The 20,155-nt window shown below is 35.6% G+C and overlaps 1 protein-coding gene across 2 annotated transcripts in view; it reads right to left on the bottom strand.

Moving 5' to 3' along the window:
* Positions 1-20,155, bottom strand: part of LOC111054892 (lachesin) — a 172,576-nt gene that overhangs the window by 80,819 nt on the left and 71,602 nt on the right. The window lies entirely within an intron of this gene.

Raw genomic sequence — 20,155 nt, 5'->3', positions numbered from 1 at the left:
GAAAGAATGTATTTTCATAAAGATTATTAATTGATCAATAGATGAATGAAAAATAAAAAGAAAATTGAAAATGATTCAATCATATCAATTTCTATTGAATCAACAACTTGCAATTCATGAAAAAATGTAATTGATTTTTCATTTTAGATGAGAAACAGTCGCAATTGAAGTCTGCGAGAGCTGGCTTACTTGGCTGGACCACTCCACGATCAATAGTCTTTTGAAATGGGGAGATATCTCAGTAGCCTACTATCATTACAATGATAATTTAAAAGATTAATGGCTCGCCGGAAGCCCTATCACGACTGCTTTGTGTGCCGAGCTCTCATTAGGGCGAATTACTCATTGATGTGCTAAGCCCTTCCTCCTGCCATTATTAATAACTGATCTTTTCGACCCTCAAATATCTCCAACTTGAATCGAAAATAGTGTTTCGTGTTCATCCTATTAACGGGGAAAGAGCTCATTGTATAAACACAACCAACCTTACTTTTAATACTAACAACTTATTATCAAGAACAAGAACAGTTGAGACTTTCGTCTGACAAAAAGTACTTTTAGAAAAACAAGAGTGGTTGATATTTGACTTTATTTAGCTCTCTTATTGACCTCAGTGAAATCTAGGAGTGCGAATTCTATTTTTGGGATAGTTTGAGTTCTATAGGAGAAAATGGTGGCAAAATAATAAACAATAAACTGTTCTGGAAGTCAACAATAGAATTAGATTTTATTTTCAATCAGGTCAATTTTGAAACGAAATTGGCGATCTTAACCATTGACCATGTCCATCTTTCTGGAATTTTTCTATTTACAGAGTTTTCAACAACATTTGCTAGAGTTTGTGCTTCTAATTTGGAGTCTGCTGGGTGCGCACTCGTTGAAAGAGTGAAGAGGGTAGGGTAATGTGAATAAGGGGAAATTTTGTTTATGGGTGGACATGCTCCACCCGACTAACGAGCTCCACTTGACCCCTCACTCTTAACCATGACTATGCAAGTTTCACTGCAATTAATTCATCCTACGATAACTGGTTCGTCGCTACTTCATCACATATTACCATAATTTGTATTCCTCAGCGCCTGCTTCTTGTTACGTGTTTGCAAACCTGGACAATATTATAAATATTCCAACCTCATAACACACTGTGGGCAGAAGTTGTCCATCAACCTCAATTCGAGATTTTGAACCAATAATAGTCTATCATTTCAATATAATAATCAACTATGTATTTAAGTATCATTGTATACGAATTCACTGTTAGTAAGTAACTATTTACTTAAGCTGGTAAACAGCTGATTGTAGAACAAATGAACATATGATTCTCATTACAGCATACTATACTCAATAAAATCATACGTTTTCTTTACAGTCGAGTATGTTTCCTAGTTCCGAATTAGGAACGGCAAAACTGGTACAATGAACCGTCTTTTAGCGCTCTAGGTGGAAGTTTTGTCAACTACAATCAAGAAATTCCTGATTCGAAACTTGTAAACTAGGTTATGTTTATAGAATGCATGTAGTAATGTCAGCACAAGCATATAATGTTTTCTGTTTCTCAATTATTCTTTTCTAGATTATTATGACAAAGAATAGTGTAAGTTACTTGGACGTGAATGTCTTTTGCAGTGCTCAAATAAAATTCTAGTCTCCGCTAACGCCTCGACTAGAAACATCATTCTCGCCTGCAAAAGGCCCCTTCCCGTACTCGTGACTTAAGATACTATTCCGCTACTCTTGTTCGAACATCATCGACTGCCCATATAACACTTAACACAAGGGACATAATATGCTGAATAAGTGAAATTCTAGGTAAAAAGTAGTGGTTCGTAGTTCAGTCCAAGAAGTGCCATAACTTTATCATCAATATAGATTTACTATTCCAACTTGGAATTCCTTAATTGAACAATTTTCTCTCAAAAATGATGATCCACGAGTATTTTAAATTCTCTCTCAAATGATGATCTGGTACCATTGTTCATTGATAGATGGAGTAAGATATTTCATGAATTACTATTAGAGTACTTCTTGCTGATTTCACCAAAACACTATTTATTATTCCTTTTTGAGTAGAATGGAGTATATCCTACATAATCAAAAGGAAAAGGAATGAGTTTAGTGAAGTTGAGTTGGTGAAACACGTTTTGTCGTTCTTCAACCCCAGGCTTAATGCAATTTAAACTCTTGCGGAGAGGAATTTCCACTTTGGCTTTCCTCATCCAAAGAAGATGACTTCAGAACTTGGGAACGCATTATGTCAATTGAATCCCCGCATCAAATATCTAAATGCACGATCCAAGTCTCAGTACGCTTCCTTCCAACACTTGACACGAGTTTCCATAGAACAACGTCACTCGAATTGTTCATTTTAATGCTGAGCAAGTGAAAGTACACAGTTTAAACAAAATTATTAGAATGGTTCAAGGAAAATTCATCCCATTAGTTATACAAAAACAACCAATAAATTTCTGCACCTTTCTTGACCTCCATGACCTCAAGTATTTGGTTTATTATTTTTTTGTGAGGAAATAAGTCTTTTGTATCTGGGAAGAGAGAATAAAAAAGATTGACCATCACGAACGATACATATCCACAACGTGAAGAGATCCCAGACACGATTTACACTTGTCGTGATTCTACCCATCCTCATATACTTCCGGTTATCTGGAAATCTTCAATTTATTAGGGTCGTCAGAGCAGGAGTTTCCACCGTCTCCCCGGCTAGATGCAATCTCTTGTTTACGAAATGATGAAATAAGCGGCAATAGCCGGCCTGAAAAATATTTTCGGTGGCTGACTTGGAATAGAAATGCCTCATTCCGTCCAAACTCATACCGCTGTTAGGTCTACTGCTTCTTGTGCATGGACGCGATACTGGGTGAAGGGCGAACGACATTTAATCCGCCGTAGGTGAGACGATATAAAGTGCCCGCCGAAAAATGGATGCCCCTTCCCTAAACTTCTCACCCCCTCTCACCACATTGACTACTAGTGTCTCATCCCCCAAAAAAGCCTTGCAGATAAGCAACAGCAAAATAAATTGTGTTTCGTGCTTCCGCATATAATAATAATTCTTGCTAATCCAACCTGTTGTTACCGAACACCGGCGTTACTTATCTCACCTACTCAATCATCCATATACTTTGATTTTCCCAGAGAAAAATTTTAGGTGAAACAATATGAAACAGAAGATTTACAAAGACTCTTCGCTTCTTCAAAGATGTTTGAAAAATCATCAATCTATGATTTATGGAATTCTTTCAAAAGTATAAATTTTGTTTTAGAATCATTGTAATTTCTCTAGCAATATATATATATTTCTGGTGCTTAGGTGTTGATGGAGTTTCACTGGTGGTCCGGAATACAGTTTTTAATTCTAATTTAACGACTTTGTAATTCACGAACTACTCTCATCTACTTGTATACTCCAGAGACTCTAAAGTACATATAATAAACATTTTCACAATTGATAAATTCAATCATTCGAGTAATTTTATCCCGATAATATCTTCCTAAGCTGATTTAACCTTCATTATAATATTATCAAGACTTCGTTGGAAATTGATAAAAGAAATATAGAATGTGAAATAATATCACTATACGATACGCTCCAATAATATGACTTAATTTGTTATTTTTAATAACTAATCCTCATATTTCATAATTATAAAATAGTCAATTGCATTTCCCATTCATTCGATTTCTGCATAATTTTGGAGGGAGTCAGTTATTAAATGAATAAAACAATGAGAAATGCAAGTAGTTTACCTATCCAATAGTTTACCATACATAGCTTTAGAGTGCAATGAAATTCGGTCGTCAAATTGGAAGTAAATCTGATAATGGGAATGACACAGCTTTGTATCAAAGTGTGTCCATTTTGTGTGCAGATGGATTTGCGAATTTGAGTTCATTCTAGCGTTTGATAGCTTCCGGAGACATCACCATAACGTGCAGTGGAACCAAACAAGGGCTGGAAGTAGAACCAACCATTCCATCATCATTTGGTTTCATTCAGTTTGGTAGAACTCTCCATCAAGCCAGCTGCTCTGTTACAACATACATGAGTCTATTAGTTCCTATCAATAATCATCCAAGGTAATTAAACACACGAATCAATTAGTATTATCCGGACATGGTTCTATCATTCAGGGAACACAGCGTACGAGTTGAATTCGAGATTGGTCCATTTCAAATCTGGATGAGGATAAGCGTCCGCTTCTCAAACTGGTATATCGGCTTGAAGCTGTTCCTGAGCGATCTGAGCTGATCAGATTATGTTCTGAGCTGTTCCTGAGCTAAACTATTGGAGTGCTGATTGGTTGACGAAGATAAAGAAGTTGAATGATGCACGTGGAATTAAACAGTGTAATTCTTGTAGAATAATTGATTGGTTCATCTAGTGCTGTATTCATGCAGATTACAATATAAACAGGCTTTTACACATGTATAATAGCTCACAAAACAGTAAAGATTCAGATTAATTCACAAAATATATGAATTAAAATCATTATTATTTAACTGTCCATGATATGGGAGAAAAATGCAATACAGAAGTACTATGAGATTGGCTTCATATGTCCATTCTTTGAATAGAATACTCAGAATATCCTTCTCAGTAACTCTACATGAAAATGTTAATTTGGTTGATCCAAATAAGGATTTATTCGCATATGAAAATGTTCTAAAAGTTTTAATACACATGAGAAGTTGATAACAAAACATAAAATTAATAAAATAATATAAACTTGAATTTTAAAAAACACTTTTGAAGTGGAAATACACTTAAAGTAAGTGTATTTTCACTTCAAAAGTGTTTTTGAAATTAAAGTTCAATTTTAACAGTGAAAAAGTATGGATATACAACAGAGTAATCACGCTGAGAGGAGGAAATGGATCCATGCATACAGGAACACTCATATCAAGGTTATGAAAACATCCCTTTCCATTTCATTCAACCAGTTTTGTCTACACAATAACATTATTCCTAACTATGCAAGAATCAGTATAAAAAATGAAAACCCCCCTGTTAAAAAAACTAAAAAACAAGCTCAGAAACTGTACATTCAACATTTGTACAAACAGAAAGATAACCTCAACCAGAAAGCATACCATCTTCATTTAAAACTGAGTTCAGAACTACATCATATAGAATTTAATGAAATATTATCATACAATCAAGAAATTATAGATTCTATGAAAAACAAGTTGAAAGCCAAACACAACCTTAAACTAACTCAACTTATGAATACCCAGAACCCAACTGTATCATCCACACATAATTTTCACAAAAGAACAATCAACAACACTGGAATAGAATTCACAAAAACATAAATGAAATTACTAGACAAAGGATTGAAACACAACATCAAAACAAACAATCCTAATTCACAATATCAATTATTCAATACCATAATAAACACAGAGACTGCAATACAAAACACTACCCTACCTGACCAAGAATACTGAGACAGGACATAACAAGTAACAGAAACAATTTCAAGCCCTCAGAAAAAACCAACCCAGAACACATGATATTGAAAAGCATAAAAAACAAGCAGAAACAACACAACCTAGTCATCAGCTCATCACTAATGCTGACAAAGGCAACATCACAGTTATAATGCATAAAACAGACATGGACAAGAAAGTAGACAAATTCATCAATGACAATAACATGTCAAACTCTCAACTGACCCAACTCACACATATCAAACAAAAATAAAAGATGCCATCAACCAAACCAAGCACATAATCCCAAACAACCAGAAAAAGTTTCTCAAACAAATCAACCCACAAGCACCCAGACTCAACGCCCTCCCAAAAATACACAAACAAGATGCACCAATAAAACCACTGATCAATCACACACCAGCACCTGCTCACAAACTAGCCAAAGTACTAGATAAGATACAACATAACTTTTCATAATCATACTGCAGTGAAAAACAACATTGATCTCACCACAAAACTTCAGAAAATCCAAATACCACAAAACTCCACAATAGCTTCACTAGACATTTCAAATTCATACACCAATGTACCAATTCCCGAAACTGTAAAATTCCTTAAAACAATGCTGGAACAGAATAATACACCACCTGAACATATCAATGAAATTGTAAATCTCACTAACCTAGTCACCTCACAGAATTACTTCTGTTACAATAACCAATATTATTTCCAGCCAAACGGTCTCCCCATGGGGAGCCCCATTTCTTGCATTTTAGCTGAGATCTTCATCCACAATATTGAACAAAAACACATTCTCAATAAGTTTGACAGAATCATCAGCTGGTATAGATATGTTGATGATATTTTCATTTTATACAAAGGAAACACCAGGCAAACTGAAATATTTCACTCCAAAGTGAACAAAATACACCCAAACTTGCACTTCACCATAGAACTTGAAAAAAATAGTACAATCAATTTCTTGGACATCACCATATTTAAACAAAACCATACTTTCAAAACATTTAAAATATACAGGAAACCTACCACAACTGACACAGTAAAATTCACAATACCTCCAACCACCCAACCCAACATAAACTTGCAGCTTTCCACCACATGATCAACAGACTATTGAATATCCCAATGACACAATTTGATTACAATCAAGAGCTCAACACGATCAAATTCATTGCCCAACAAAATGGATACTCATCCACTCTTATCGACAACCTACTCCACAAAATAAGGACAGTCTGATGATGACCAACAACAGGTCGAAACGATCGTCACTACAAAAGTAAGTGTATTTTCACTTCAAAAGTGTTTTTTTTTTAATTCAAGTTTAATTTTAACAGTAAAAAACTAATGAAAAAAAAAAAAAAAAATGCTGGAGCAGAAATCTCGAGTCATATATCTAAATGGAAGAAGAAATTACTGTATGTCCAGTTTTTTATATCCAGTTTAATTTTTCCGCTGATCTTATTGTCCATGAGAAAGTGATTCGGAATGAGGTTTATTATTTTAGTACCTATGTAAATTAATTGCCTCCTTATACATTCAATATTAGTGTTATAGGTTACATATTTGTTAGCAGTGGCCCTTAGATTATAATAATTAAGAGTAGAGTTTATTGTGAGAGGAAAATCGGATCTATATTTTATTAAGTACTCAATTACGGTTTTTATGTATAATTGACGTATAGTCATGACCTCAAAATCACTAAAAACCATATCCGTTGGATAGAGCCTGGGTTTGTTTAATATAGTTTTAATTATCAGTTTTTGTGCTACAAATAATTCAGCAATATGACAGTTGAAACAGCCTCCCCAAACAACTATGCCATACTGCAGAATTGACTTGACAAGAGCATGATACATCATTTTCAGGTGGTTCTTATTAAGAATTCTGTTAACTTGGTAAAATTTAAAGGATAAATATCTAATTTTTCTACATATGTATTTAATATGAACATCCCATTTAAGGTTTTCATCAATTATAATTCCCAAATACTTAGTATTATTGACTTTTTTAATGGTGGGACAATCACAATTACCCAAGTTTAAATTGCACTGAGAATGGAGTCTCAAATCTTGATTCTCGTTAGGCTGCCCTACTCTATTTGCAGAGAAAGTAATGTAATTAGTTTTTTCAATATTTAAACTTAAGGTATTCTTATCTAACCACTTCTTAATTAAAAGCATATTATTTTCAGCTATAGTATGAACTTCATTCCATGAATTTCCGTGAAAAATAGCTGCAGTATCATCTGCAAAGGATATCACAGTTGAGTTTAGAAGTCTTAAATTTAAAAAGTCATTTACATAGAGTATGAAAAGGATGGGAGAAAGTACAGTACCTTGAGGAAGACCATAAGAAGTTAAGTTAGTTACACTAGATTGATCATTTATGGTTAGGGACTGGGTTCTATTACTCAGATAGCTTTTGAACAATTTAAGCGAGACTCCTCTGAAACCATAGGACTCTAGTTTATTGAACAAAGTATTATGAGGTATTGTATCAAAAGCTTTGCGTATATCTAGGAAGACCGCAATAGTTTTCTTATTGGAGTTTATTTTATCAGATAAAGTATTGATGAATTTTATTAGAGCGTCAGATGTACTTTTACTATTTTGGAAACCGAATTGGTTCTTGTTGATTATTTTGTTAAGATTCAAGAAAGAAACAACTCTTGACTTTATTAGTTTCTCCATTATTTTAGCAAGGTTGCTGATAAGACTAATCGGTCTATAATTACAGGGATTAGTCGGGTCACCTTGTTTGAATAGAGGTTTTATTTTGGCTGATTTGAGGTGCTCGGGAAAATATCCCTCCTCAAAGCATCTATTAAAAATGAAAGCGAGAGGTTGAGATATAAAATTGGCTATTTTCTTCAGCGTAATATTACCTAGACCATCAATACCAGGACTGCAGTTGTTCTTTAGATTTTTAATAGTTGCCTCAACTTCAACTGGGCACGTTGGTCTCATAAAAAACGTATTATCGATCTGTATTGCAGGAAATCGATCACCAGTATTATCAGGGATATTGATAGTTTGAGCTTGTAATTTACCCACATTTGTGAAATAATTGTTGAGGGAGTGAGCATCAAGTTCAGTACTCTTTTCCTTGATACTGGCCTCACCTATAACCTCGTTTATGCACTTCCACAACTTCATGCTGTTGTTATTACAATTTTCAATTTTCCCTTTATAGTAGACTTCCTTTGCATGATTTATGATCTTATTCAAACCATTACGATAAGCCTTATATTCATTCTTTAAGATATTGTTATTAGGATCTCTTCTGAGTCTAGAATGCATTTTGTCCCGCGTGATTATTGATCTTATGATGCCTTCAGATATCCAGGGCTTCAGGGGACGAAGTCTGTTAGGTATCACTTTTACCTTCTTGCATTGATTGATGAGACTGGTCAAACGATCGACAAATTTATCCATAATAGTGTCAATGCTTCCATTCACGGTATAGATTTCTCCCCAATCTTCATTCCTTATGCGTTCCAATAGTGCATGATAGTTGGTTCTAGTTAATGTGTTTATCAATACGTTTCTATTATCCTTATTGATAGGGACCTTCACCAAGTTCAGTACAACCGCGTAGTGGTCAGTTATGGTTGTCCTAAATATAACTCCTTTAGTGAACATAGAATGGTTGCCTGAATTTTTATAAAAAATGTGGTCAATGCAAGAATTTGTTGTGGTTGTTACTCGGGTATCACCATTTATGTAAGACTTATAGCCATTACTATTGAAAATATGCAGATAATCTTGAACAGGAACACTAGTTGAATGTGTATTTATATTCATGTCTCCCGCCACACATACATTTATTCCATTAGGAATTTTACTGATTTCATTACTCAGACTATTAAGAAAATTATCAATATTTTGATTACTTGGTGATCTATAAACCCCAATCACCTTCACAATAAAATCATCATTTCTTAAGTCAGCACTAACTACATTGGCATCAGAGATATCGAGTGAAACTTCATTGAATCCTATGCAATCTTTTATGTACATGCATAATCCATCACATTTATTCTGTTTAGTGTACTTATTTATTGCCGTATATCCAGGAATGTTGAAAATGAACGGCATATCTGCAGTCAACCAGGTCTCAGTTAATATTATAATGTGAATATCAGTTTTCAATTCATTGAGGCAGCAAATAAACTGATCGAAATTAGCATTCAAACTACGTATATTCATAGACATAATATTGAAACACTCAGCATCTTTATTTCTGTCCTCGTGAAAGTGATAGTTCAAATAATCGTCGATTACATCTGTTTCATTTTCTGTTTCTAAAATATTAAGAACCTCTTCAGTGTCACTCATAACTTATATCATCAGGTCCACTTCTCTTTTCCTTGTTCCATTCAACAAGCCCCTCACTATCTATGAATTTAAGTTTTTTAATTAGTTTGTCCACAGCATCATCTACCAGACTGGTTGTTAAATACCTGAAAGTTTCAGTGTGTCTAGACAAGGCAACAATCGCATGGGGCATGCTGTTATAGATTTCATTCTCCTTGTACTTAATTCTGATTAGAATAACATTTTCATGAGTTAGCCCTTGTGCTTCGTGGATTGTGTGAAGTGCAACATCCTCTCTCCACTTTATAGTATCACCCACCATAAGTTTTTCTTCTTGGGTGAATGTTAATATCAAAGTGTCGGGTTGTATCAGATGGTATTCCCCATTTCTGTAAGTAGGCAGAATTGAGATAGCTCTTTCATTAAGCGTCGTAATATTTTCATAGACAGTGGAAAGGACAAAACAAACATCGATAGGACATCTACGAGTTACCGTTTGTTTTGTAAAAGGTTCGCAGAATTCTGAAATTTTATGCCATCTTGTGGCATAATTACTTCTCTCAATGTAGGGTATTTGGTTTGCGTCACCAACTACAATTATTTCTGAGGCCCCACTCAAGTTAGCAATAAAACCGATGTAACCCGCATGCATAAGTAGAGCTTCATCAATAAAAACTCTATTGTATGTTTTATTCTGATTATGATTTATTATATATGAGCCAACTGTCCTGTAATCAAGCTTAAGACGATTACAATGTTTTCGACCATACCTTTCAATGACAGTTTCACGGATTGCTTTAATACCTGCCCGTGTTTGAGTGAGTACTAGATCCTTGCCAGGCTCATGATGCGAGACTATAAAGTAAGATTTACCACAGCCGGGAACACCGTCACACCACTTTATTTTAGGAAGTTTTCACTCATGAAGAGTTATTCTATTTATAGTTTTTATTAATTCGCTATTCAGCATAAGTGTAGTATTACGTGTGACTAAAACATATCGTTCTTTAGTAGAGAATTTTAAAGTATCCTCTTGAAATTCTACGTAACTTCCACCCTGCTCCAAGCAATATCCCATTCGGTATTTAGAGTTTGTTTTGAATAGGAATCTTTTCAAATTATTATCATAGATGTTCATATTGTTATTCAGGACGCTTATTAGTTCATCACCTGATATTGACATGTTTCTATGCGTGATCCTAAGAAGAATATTTTTATATATTTTAGCATTTTCGTTATCAGTGTTTTGAAGTAGGGTCCGTAATTCAATCATAGAGTTTATGAATGCTTCACGTTTATTATTACCTTCAAAGAATCCTACAGGGTACTCAACTCCCGGACTATCAGATAGCTTAGGTATATTAAGAAAATTAATTTCACAATAACCTCGATAATAAAAAATAAACTTCAAATCTCTAGCTCCTATGACAGTACTCAAGAGTTCAGTGGCAGGAATATCAAAATAAGTTTCACCAAGATTGTTAAAAGAATCAATTCCTATAATCAAAGGGTAATTGAATTTACTCCAATCATTTATTCTATTCAAAAGATCAATAAGTACCCCATTTTCACCATCATTTAATATGAAAATAGGAATGTTTTTATCAGAAAACAAAACTCTTATACAATTAGAATCTCGTAACACATTCAGGCGATTCCACTCTTCAAGAGAGAAATATTTTTTATTTCTAAGCAGAGAGAGTCCTTTGGATGTTTTAATACTATTTCCTATTTTTGTAAAAGATATCATAACATCAACCCTCTCACCAAAATTATAAACCAGACTTATCTTACTTTTATCAGTATTAGTTGTTACGCAGAAACTAACAATTTTGTTAAGGATGGAATTTAAAGTAATCATTTTGTGTTGGGTTGATTGCTTGATTTTACTATCACTATTATTTTTATCTATCCTCAGTATATTGAATATTTTTCTTTCAGATTCCATAATCAGTTCTATCAATTATTTGTTGTAACGCTTTTTGATAGGAAGGGCACTCTCTGTCACCTACTTTGTGATCGAAAGCTTTTTTATCATTGCGGCAATTTAAACATGAGGGCTTTTTGTCTCTATTAGGGCACTCTTTAACATCATGTCCTGTAGTGGAACAGTGAGCACAGGTGTTTTGTGCTTGAGTGCAATGCTTACTGATATGTCCAATTTTTTGGCACTTGAAGCAACGAGAGACGGCAACATAGTCTCCAACTCGGCACACCCTCCAATCAATACCAATCCGCGATTTGTTAATAAATTCTTTTCTTAATTCACCAGTGCACTCCACTACCCAGTGCACGGTGTTTTTGTTTTTCGGTCCTATTTTAAAAATCGGCCTAAAGTTTTTCAAGAAATTTTCCCTACTCAGTGACGATGACTCGAGATTTCTCTCATACACATCGTTTGCCAATTCAGCAGCAGTTATATCTGCAGCGACGTGATACAGAATTATTCTTGGCAATTTGGATTGTGGCTCGCTTACCTTTATGTTTGGATGTTGCAGGACCTTATCACCCAAAACATTTTCCTTATTGGCCCTTGGGTGAAGCACCAACAGCACACCCCCACCACGGACATCAACAGCTTTTTTAATGTTCAAATTTTGTTCACGGGTGATGTTCTTCTTTATTGTTTCTCGAATTTTTCCGCTTTGTTCCTTTTCCGTTCCATTTATTTTTGCTGGCTTCAGGATGATCACATTCTCCTTGGGCGACAGCTTCTTGGTCCGGGGCGGAGACTCCCTGGCTGCAGCAGTGGAGGCGGCACTCGATAATGTAGAAGGTGCGGTCCTCTTCTTTGGCAGTTGCACGGCCTCAGCAAATGAGATCGGCTTATTATGGCTTTTTGCAACTTCACTTGCTAGTTTATTCACACTCTGCTCCAGAGTGTGAATTTTTCCAAACATTTCCGCGTTGTTATCTTGTATATGTTGCTTAACGTCTATTCTTTCGATACTTATGTTAAGTTCATTGCACACATTTAAAAACGAATCATAGTCCTCTCTGGATACTTTCTTTTTCAAGAAAATTTCACTCCCCCATTTCAGAAATTTCTCTTGTATATTTTTAAGAGAACGTACCTCGAAACGTATTCCGCTATCGTTTTTACTTTTCGGTGGCAATTCGGGAGGCATATTCATTTCATCCTTTTCCTCCTCTTCCTCGTATTCTAGCTGCGCGGATGGTGGTAGTTTTGTTGGCGTATTTATTGGCGAATGGATCATCTTAAGGCTGATAGATCCAAAACACCATAATTTATTGATGGTTTGATAATTGTTTTTTTAAAGAAACAGAACCTAATTTTTAAAGAGAGCAATGTTCAAACGAAAAATTTGGTGACACACTTTTCACTCAGAAAAAAAAAACGTTGAGTAGTTTTCACTGTGAAAAACTGCTGACTGGACTGCTGGTTGTTGACAGTTGGTGTTGACACAACTTGTTCCACTTTCACTACTAATACTACTCTACACTAATTATTCGCTACGATCTGCACTCTACGGAGGTCTGATTACGACAGTCTGATTTATAGTATAATCATTGATACATAATCAGTACATATAGTATTTGATTATGTATCCGAATTATAAGAGATTGGATTTTTATACTTGTACAGAGAAGAGCAACAATTCACTCAGAAAGGTAACTCAATATGGAAAAGGCTCACTTTATTCTAGGTTTTTTAGGTAGATTGGTTGCTGAGACTTTTGAAACTCTGAAAAGGATACGAAAAATCGATAGAAAAACGACGAGACATACGAGACAAGAAAGAGCGACTGGTGAATTGAAAAGCCAATAATATTGATTTTAAAGGATACTGAGTACTGGGTTTGCTTTCGCTCGCTGTCATCAAGAATTTATTGCAATTTGCCAGTGGCTTTCCCATTACAACCAACTCCGGAATGGAATAATTGACAGATTGCAGAAAACTAATTTGATGGGAATATAATAACTGAGGCAATTAATATTTCCGTGGAGAATCTAAATTAGGGTTATCAATATGCATGAAAAAATCTGAATGTTTCCCCTGCTTCTTAGAAGGAAGTTTGTCAAGACTGCCGAACTTTTCATCTTTTCAAAGAGAGCGTGGTGGAAGATCAAGAAAGGAGAATATTCTTCACAATAAAATAAAAAGTATGAAGGTTTTCTCGATTATGTTTAATTTCGATTCGATTGAATGGGAAATTGACTATTTTGAAGAATCATACATTTTTATGGGTATTCTATTCCAGAACTACTTCTATGATATTTTTTCAAACTATGAGGAGCAATGCTGAGTGATTGATTTGAAATATAAGAGGATTTAGATCTATTCCAATCATTCCATTGCGTTTAACCACAACCACTAAGATTTAGGAATTGTTAATGTTTTTTCCATCCTTAAATCGTAATTCTAAAATTGTAAATCTGGATGGTAGTGATTCAATGAATCACTGATGAATATCAGTGATACAAATGTGATAATTACTATTCAAATTATTGGTTCAATTATATTATTACCGTATCTCAATGGCTCATATTTCCAGTTTTTCCAGGTTTTACTTCTACTAATTCAATTTTCCTGGATGGATCCAGATGGATGTTGGAGAGTTTAAATTGAAAAGATTTGTGAATAATGGATGATAGATTAAGGCTGTCGAACATGAGTAACAAACAAATATATTTTCAAGGAGTAATTTTATAACTCATCAGGTACTTCCAATAGTTACCAGAAGTGTTCAGTATCTGTCAAAATTAAAGAGCGGCTCCGAGCGATATGTGTGTTCAGATGGTGATCAATATAGATGTCAAGGATTAAAACACATTTGTAGCAGCTTTGTTGGGGTGATTCAAAATGAAGCGTGCGTGATGTGCAATGATAGGGATGTGGTCGAAAAACAAGCGAGCGAATAAAATGGTTTTTTCCATCCTTGAATCTCAATTGCATGGATCAGTCGTATTGTCTGAACTCAATTCAACGTGATCTCATAATTCTTAAATTTCCATGTTTTATAAATTTGTTGATATGGAGTATTCAATAAATAGATGTTCTCAAAAAATCAACTCGCTACGAACACTTTAAATGTATATTATACGATAATTTTATAGCATAGTAGGTACTCCTCACCTGGAAACGACGTTGTGTGTGACTGGGGTCGTGAAAAATATAAATCATCTAGCATAACACTCAGTACTTGATAATAATTTCTGTATTCAGAATATAAATACTCATTCGGCTAAATATTCATTGGATTCATCAAAATTCCAAGTAGCTAAGTATTGATTAGTGATTATCAATCGATACAAAGTTTTTTCTCGTTGAGAAACTGCTGAAAGTAGTACTACGACGCTGTATAGTCATTTGTAGGAGAACCTGAATGAGGGGTACTCCTACTGCAATTCTATCTCATAGACTGTATAGAATCACCAGGTAGGTGATAACAGAGTAGTAAACTCAAACTCACATGAACAACTCTATAAGGACAATGCTACTTGTGTGAATAAGATTGACAGACAGTTGGATCACACCATGTGGATGATGTGTGGAAAATCAAAGAGGAAAGATTTGCGGCAAGAGTAGAGAGAATGAGTGATGGTGCGTCTCGCAACATTAGTGCGAAATGTGGGATACAGGCTTGTATGCCGGCACATCGGTAATCTTATGTGGCAGGAGGACTTTGCACGGCTCTGCCTCAGGATTGAGGGTTGAGGGTTGTTTTGGAACCTTTTAACGCGGGGGAACAACGCATCTGCGCTTCGAAATCATCCCTTGCTAGTGGCAACGCCAGTCGATGTATTCTGAATCTGTTTTGCTTCAATAAGAAGGCCGAGATGCTTGGCTTTCTTCATTCCTTGACACTATTTCTTCACTCGTTCCTCATGCCTCCTTTGACAATCTCCCTCATTCTTTTGCACTCTTCCTTACTCGTACCTCATCTGATCTTCACCTTCTCTTACGACAATCCTCTCCATTCCTCACTCGTTCCACATGGCTTGCATCATCCGTTCCTCACCTCATTCTCCCCACATGCCTCACGCCTCATGCATGCATGCATCCGCAATCCTCTTGCTCCCCTTCATAAAAATTGCACATAATTTATGCGTCGCCTTCAACGCTACGCTCCTCGACTCTCGATTCAAATTTCTATTGAAATATTGGAATGTGTCTTTATCTATGAGCACTAAGGCGCCACAGCTGTCAGTGTTTTCCCCCCACCCTCCCTTCCTCCTCATCGACCGCTATTTACATTAAATTGCTTTTTCAAAATACTTGTCTCGTCGGGATGAAAATCAATGCTCGTCAGCCAACAATCTGAATAGAGGATAGACATTAATTCCTCATAATATTGATCCAATGATTCGAGACTATTGAAATAATTATTATCCTCAATCTCCAATTTACTTTCCTCAGGTGGTATTTTCAAAATACTTATCTTATTAGCATGAAGATAAATGTTTTCCAGTCAACAATTTGAATAGATAATGGCTTATTTTTTTTAATATAGATCTAATGATTTCCAAGCTTTTTAACAATTATCAAGGATAATTATGCATTATCAATGGATATTTTCTCATATATATTGTAAGCAGGGGCGAATATGAGGGGGCCCAGGGGTCCCGGGCCCCCTCCCCGAAATAATGAATATAAAGAAAGATAAGTACATTAATCTGAATTTTTTTATGAAACATGTGCGAAGATATCGCCGCGGCATACAGTGATATTTCCTCTCCTCTTGAAGTTCGTGCTAGTTCGGGTTGATTCCGTCCGATTTCACCATTTGGTTTGTTCGGAAATATAATTTTTCTATGATTCAATGTCAACAGTAAAGAAGCGTGATCTCAGTAGAGTAGAAAGGGCGTTCAGCGCAAATTATCCTCTGAATATGAGCAACAAAGCTGATATAAAATATCATGGCGTGTTTACTTAAAATCACAGATTTTTAAACTTTAACCTTGACTCCCCCCCTCGATTATAAATATATATTAATATAATATATAAAAATATATTCTATATTCGCCACTGATTCAAAGAGTCATATAAACTGCAAGTATTAAACTTTTGTTACATGATATTATAATATTCATTTCTGATCACGATAAAAATGTGTTTATTGACAATATAAGATCTGTGATTTATTGGAAAATGGTTAATATGTTTTATGCGATCGAATTATGTGAATATTCTGAGAATGAAATTGGTTTTGATTTAATTTCACAAGTAATTGACATGAATTAAGTAGTTTAAAATGATAGTAAATTGGTTTGTAATATTATATCAATTCCTTTGGCATAATAATTGATCGATTTTGAGCTGAACAAGAGAAGCTCGAATAGATTCTTCTCCCACAATATTCCATTTATTATTCATCTACCTCTAATATTCTATTAATGTTCGAATACCTTAAATCGTCCATCAATCAAACCCTCTACACCTTTTGTTATATGAATGCAAATTTAGAAGAATATTTGTTATTAGTTTGCAATCGAGATTGACATGAAATCACGTATCGCTGCATAAGCTTGTCAATCTGGATTCTACCTGATAGAGACCGAAGTGGGAACTATCCCAGAATCTGGTTGTCAATCGGTGAAGACTTTTACATCAGTTTGATGCCGGTGTATTCACGATTGTAACACTGGGCGGAATGTCTTTGTCCAAGCAGGCTGATGATAAATGACTCCCTCATACCACTGCCGCTCTGAAAGGGGGAACAAGCACTTCTCCCCTACTATCATACACTTGTCTCACTGCTCGTGAATAGAATGACATAAATCCTCTTGATAAGAATTGATTCCCCTCTAATCTCCACTTTTATTCTTGCCCTTGTTCGTATGAATCGATGATCCTATCATCAGGATTGGATAGCTTTCTATCCTTCTACAATCGTATATCGACTCATCTTTCCGACAACAGAAAGACGGACGATCTCGCCAAACATTCTCAATTTTATTGCTCCGTTGCAATTATACTGTGACGTTCAGATTGTATAAACGTGCTCCGAGATTAATAATAGAATCATTTTTGTTCTATTTCACTCGGAAGGGTATTGACGAAATTCCTCATACTTTCTGGTCCCAGAATTTTAGTTCCTGATTCGAAATACTATTGAGAGAATGTGATATTTCAAGAGAAATTTGAGTTCGTGTTATGGGGTAGGAGGAGCTCACACGATGAAAAGTCACAGAGTCACATCAACTTACAAAAATGATGAACTTTTTCTCAATTTTTCTCTTGGGAAGTTGAAGTATTACAGTTGAAATATGAGATAGCACATGGACACAGAGACAAGCTTGTCTGTACACATCGCATGATATCAATGATATCAAATTGAATGATTTACCATTGTTCGATAGATAATATATTAAATAATTCAAATGCAGCCACATACGACCTATGTTATAGAAATGCTATGTGTTCATCAATACATGATAATATGCCATTTCCTAGAGGAATCGATTTCTATGTGAAAGAGGAATTTGAGTTCTCTATAAATTGATAGACCCTTATAGATTCCATGCTCTATTTTTACTATCATTGTTTTCTATGCTGCTGACACTCAATGTAATATTCAAAGAGTAACTTAAGTTCAACTTCTGCTTCAAGTATAACGTGATGCTCTTGACTGACTCCAGAATGATATCATCATTGAACTTAATACCAAAGCAGCGGTGGAAGACTACACCGTTAAAAGTTGAAAAAAATTTACGACACTCAATACCACTTGAAACTGGAATGATCAAGACACAAAAAAATAATTCATTTTATTGATCAATTCATTCTTCTTATCTGTTCCTCTCCTTTGAAATAGTTAGTCGGTCACGAGCTCAATCGATAATAATGAATCTATTTCATTCCTTTCGCTATCGTTCCATCTCCCATGAAATGAGTTGCCTCGATCAAAATCTGTCGATAGAGAGTGAGATAATTTTATTGAAAATGATTGCGGTAAAGTGGAGGTACAATGAGATTGCTCAGCGGGGCGTAAGATGTTTTTTTAATTTCGAAACAATTTATCCGGGGAGGCGGGAAGTGGGTCGTTTGCCGCAGTGTAAGCGACCGTTCCAATGAAATATCGTTTTTGGCGGGCTGAACTTAAAGAGGCGGAAAACGAGCTCATAGGTACGCGAATTAAGAGGAATCGTCTCGTAACAAGAGGAGCTCCAACAACTTGAACAGGGGGTCTCCTGTATAATATTTGCTCGCTGGCTTGAGTGGATCGACTTCGGGTTGAGACTACACCGCGATTTGCGGATGGGGGTGAGTTGGGTGCCCCCTATCTCCTTCCCAGGACCAACACAGGAGGAGGGGAAGGTTGAGATCAGCAGGCGCATGTAGATTGTAAGTCTGCACGCGCTCCCTGCAAATGAACAACGTCACCCTTCAAACTCTCCCCTCAAACCAAGAAACCCTCCTCCACCCAGGGCACTGGCCTTCCTCTCTCCTCCCTCCGTCCATACCCCTCAAACGAAGGGATGCTGCTGCTGTCATAACATACAAATGCTTCCTTTCTTTCTACGACTCCTCTCCGATCTCGAAACGTTTCATTACTCTTTTTCAACTTCTTTGCGGTGATGGAGCGCGGGGTCAAAGATTTCCCTTTGCATTCCCTCCTCTTTCTTGAAAATCACTCTCTTAAAGTTGTACGAAACCTGCATCTCCTCCTCTAACTCCCTCACAATAGAACTCATCCGCCATGTTCGGTTGCTATCTAAGTTTAAAAATTCCGAGGATCACTTGGTATAAATCATATCCAGATTCCTTTAAGCTCTCTATTGCTCTGTTCACGTTGATAGCATAGTACAATCGAATGAATACGCTTTTCATTCTGATCATTCCTTCGTAAAACTAAGAGAGAATTCCAAGATTGCTAGTGCCTTATTCCATCTTCTTCCCGATCCCTTCCATTAACAACAAAACTACATGCAACTGCAGTTTTATAACATTTTCAGTCTGTATCTTTGGCTTTGTCATACAACACTTGATCATTCCTATTACAGATTGATTCATTTAATGAATCTTGATGTAGTTTCCTATTGGAATGAGTTCCAACATTAATACTTTATGACATGAACTGAATTATTCATCATCGCACTATTCACATTCTTTCTAATCAACTCTGAGAAAGTATCACTTTGAAAGTTTTCCTGAAATACAAAAAAAAAATCCTTCACAAGCGTAGTCCATGGTGATGATGCCTCGATTACAACGTAGTTTGGGAGACATTATTGCAATTGATTGGTGGAGAATGTGGAGAGAGGGTTTTAAGAAAGCTCTTGGACTATCCCAATCATGATGAGATTGAATGAAATTCACGTGTATGAAAAGCATAAAAACAACTTCTCAGACAGAATACCTCTTTTCAGACAGTACCTCCCCTCCCCACTTTGAGGTC

Source organism: Nilaparvata lugens, chromosome 2, assembly GCF_014356525.2.
Source record: "Nilaparvata lugens isolate BPH chromosome 2, ASM1435652v1, whole genome shotgun sequence".
Classification (NCBI taxonomy): domain Eukaryota; kingdom Metazoa; phylum Arthropoda; class Insecta; order Hemiptera; family Delphacidae; genus Nilaparvata; species Nilaparvata lugens.
This window is presented reverse-complemented; position numbering and strand designations above follow the sequence as displayed.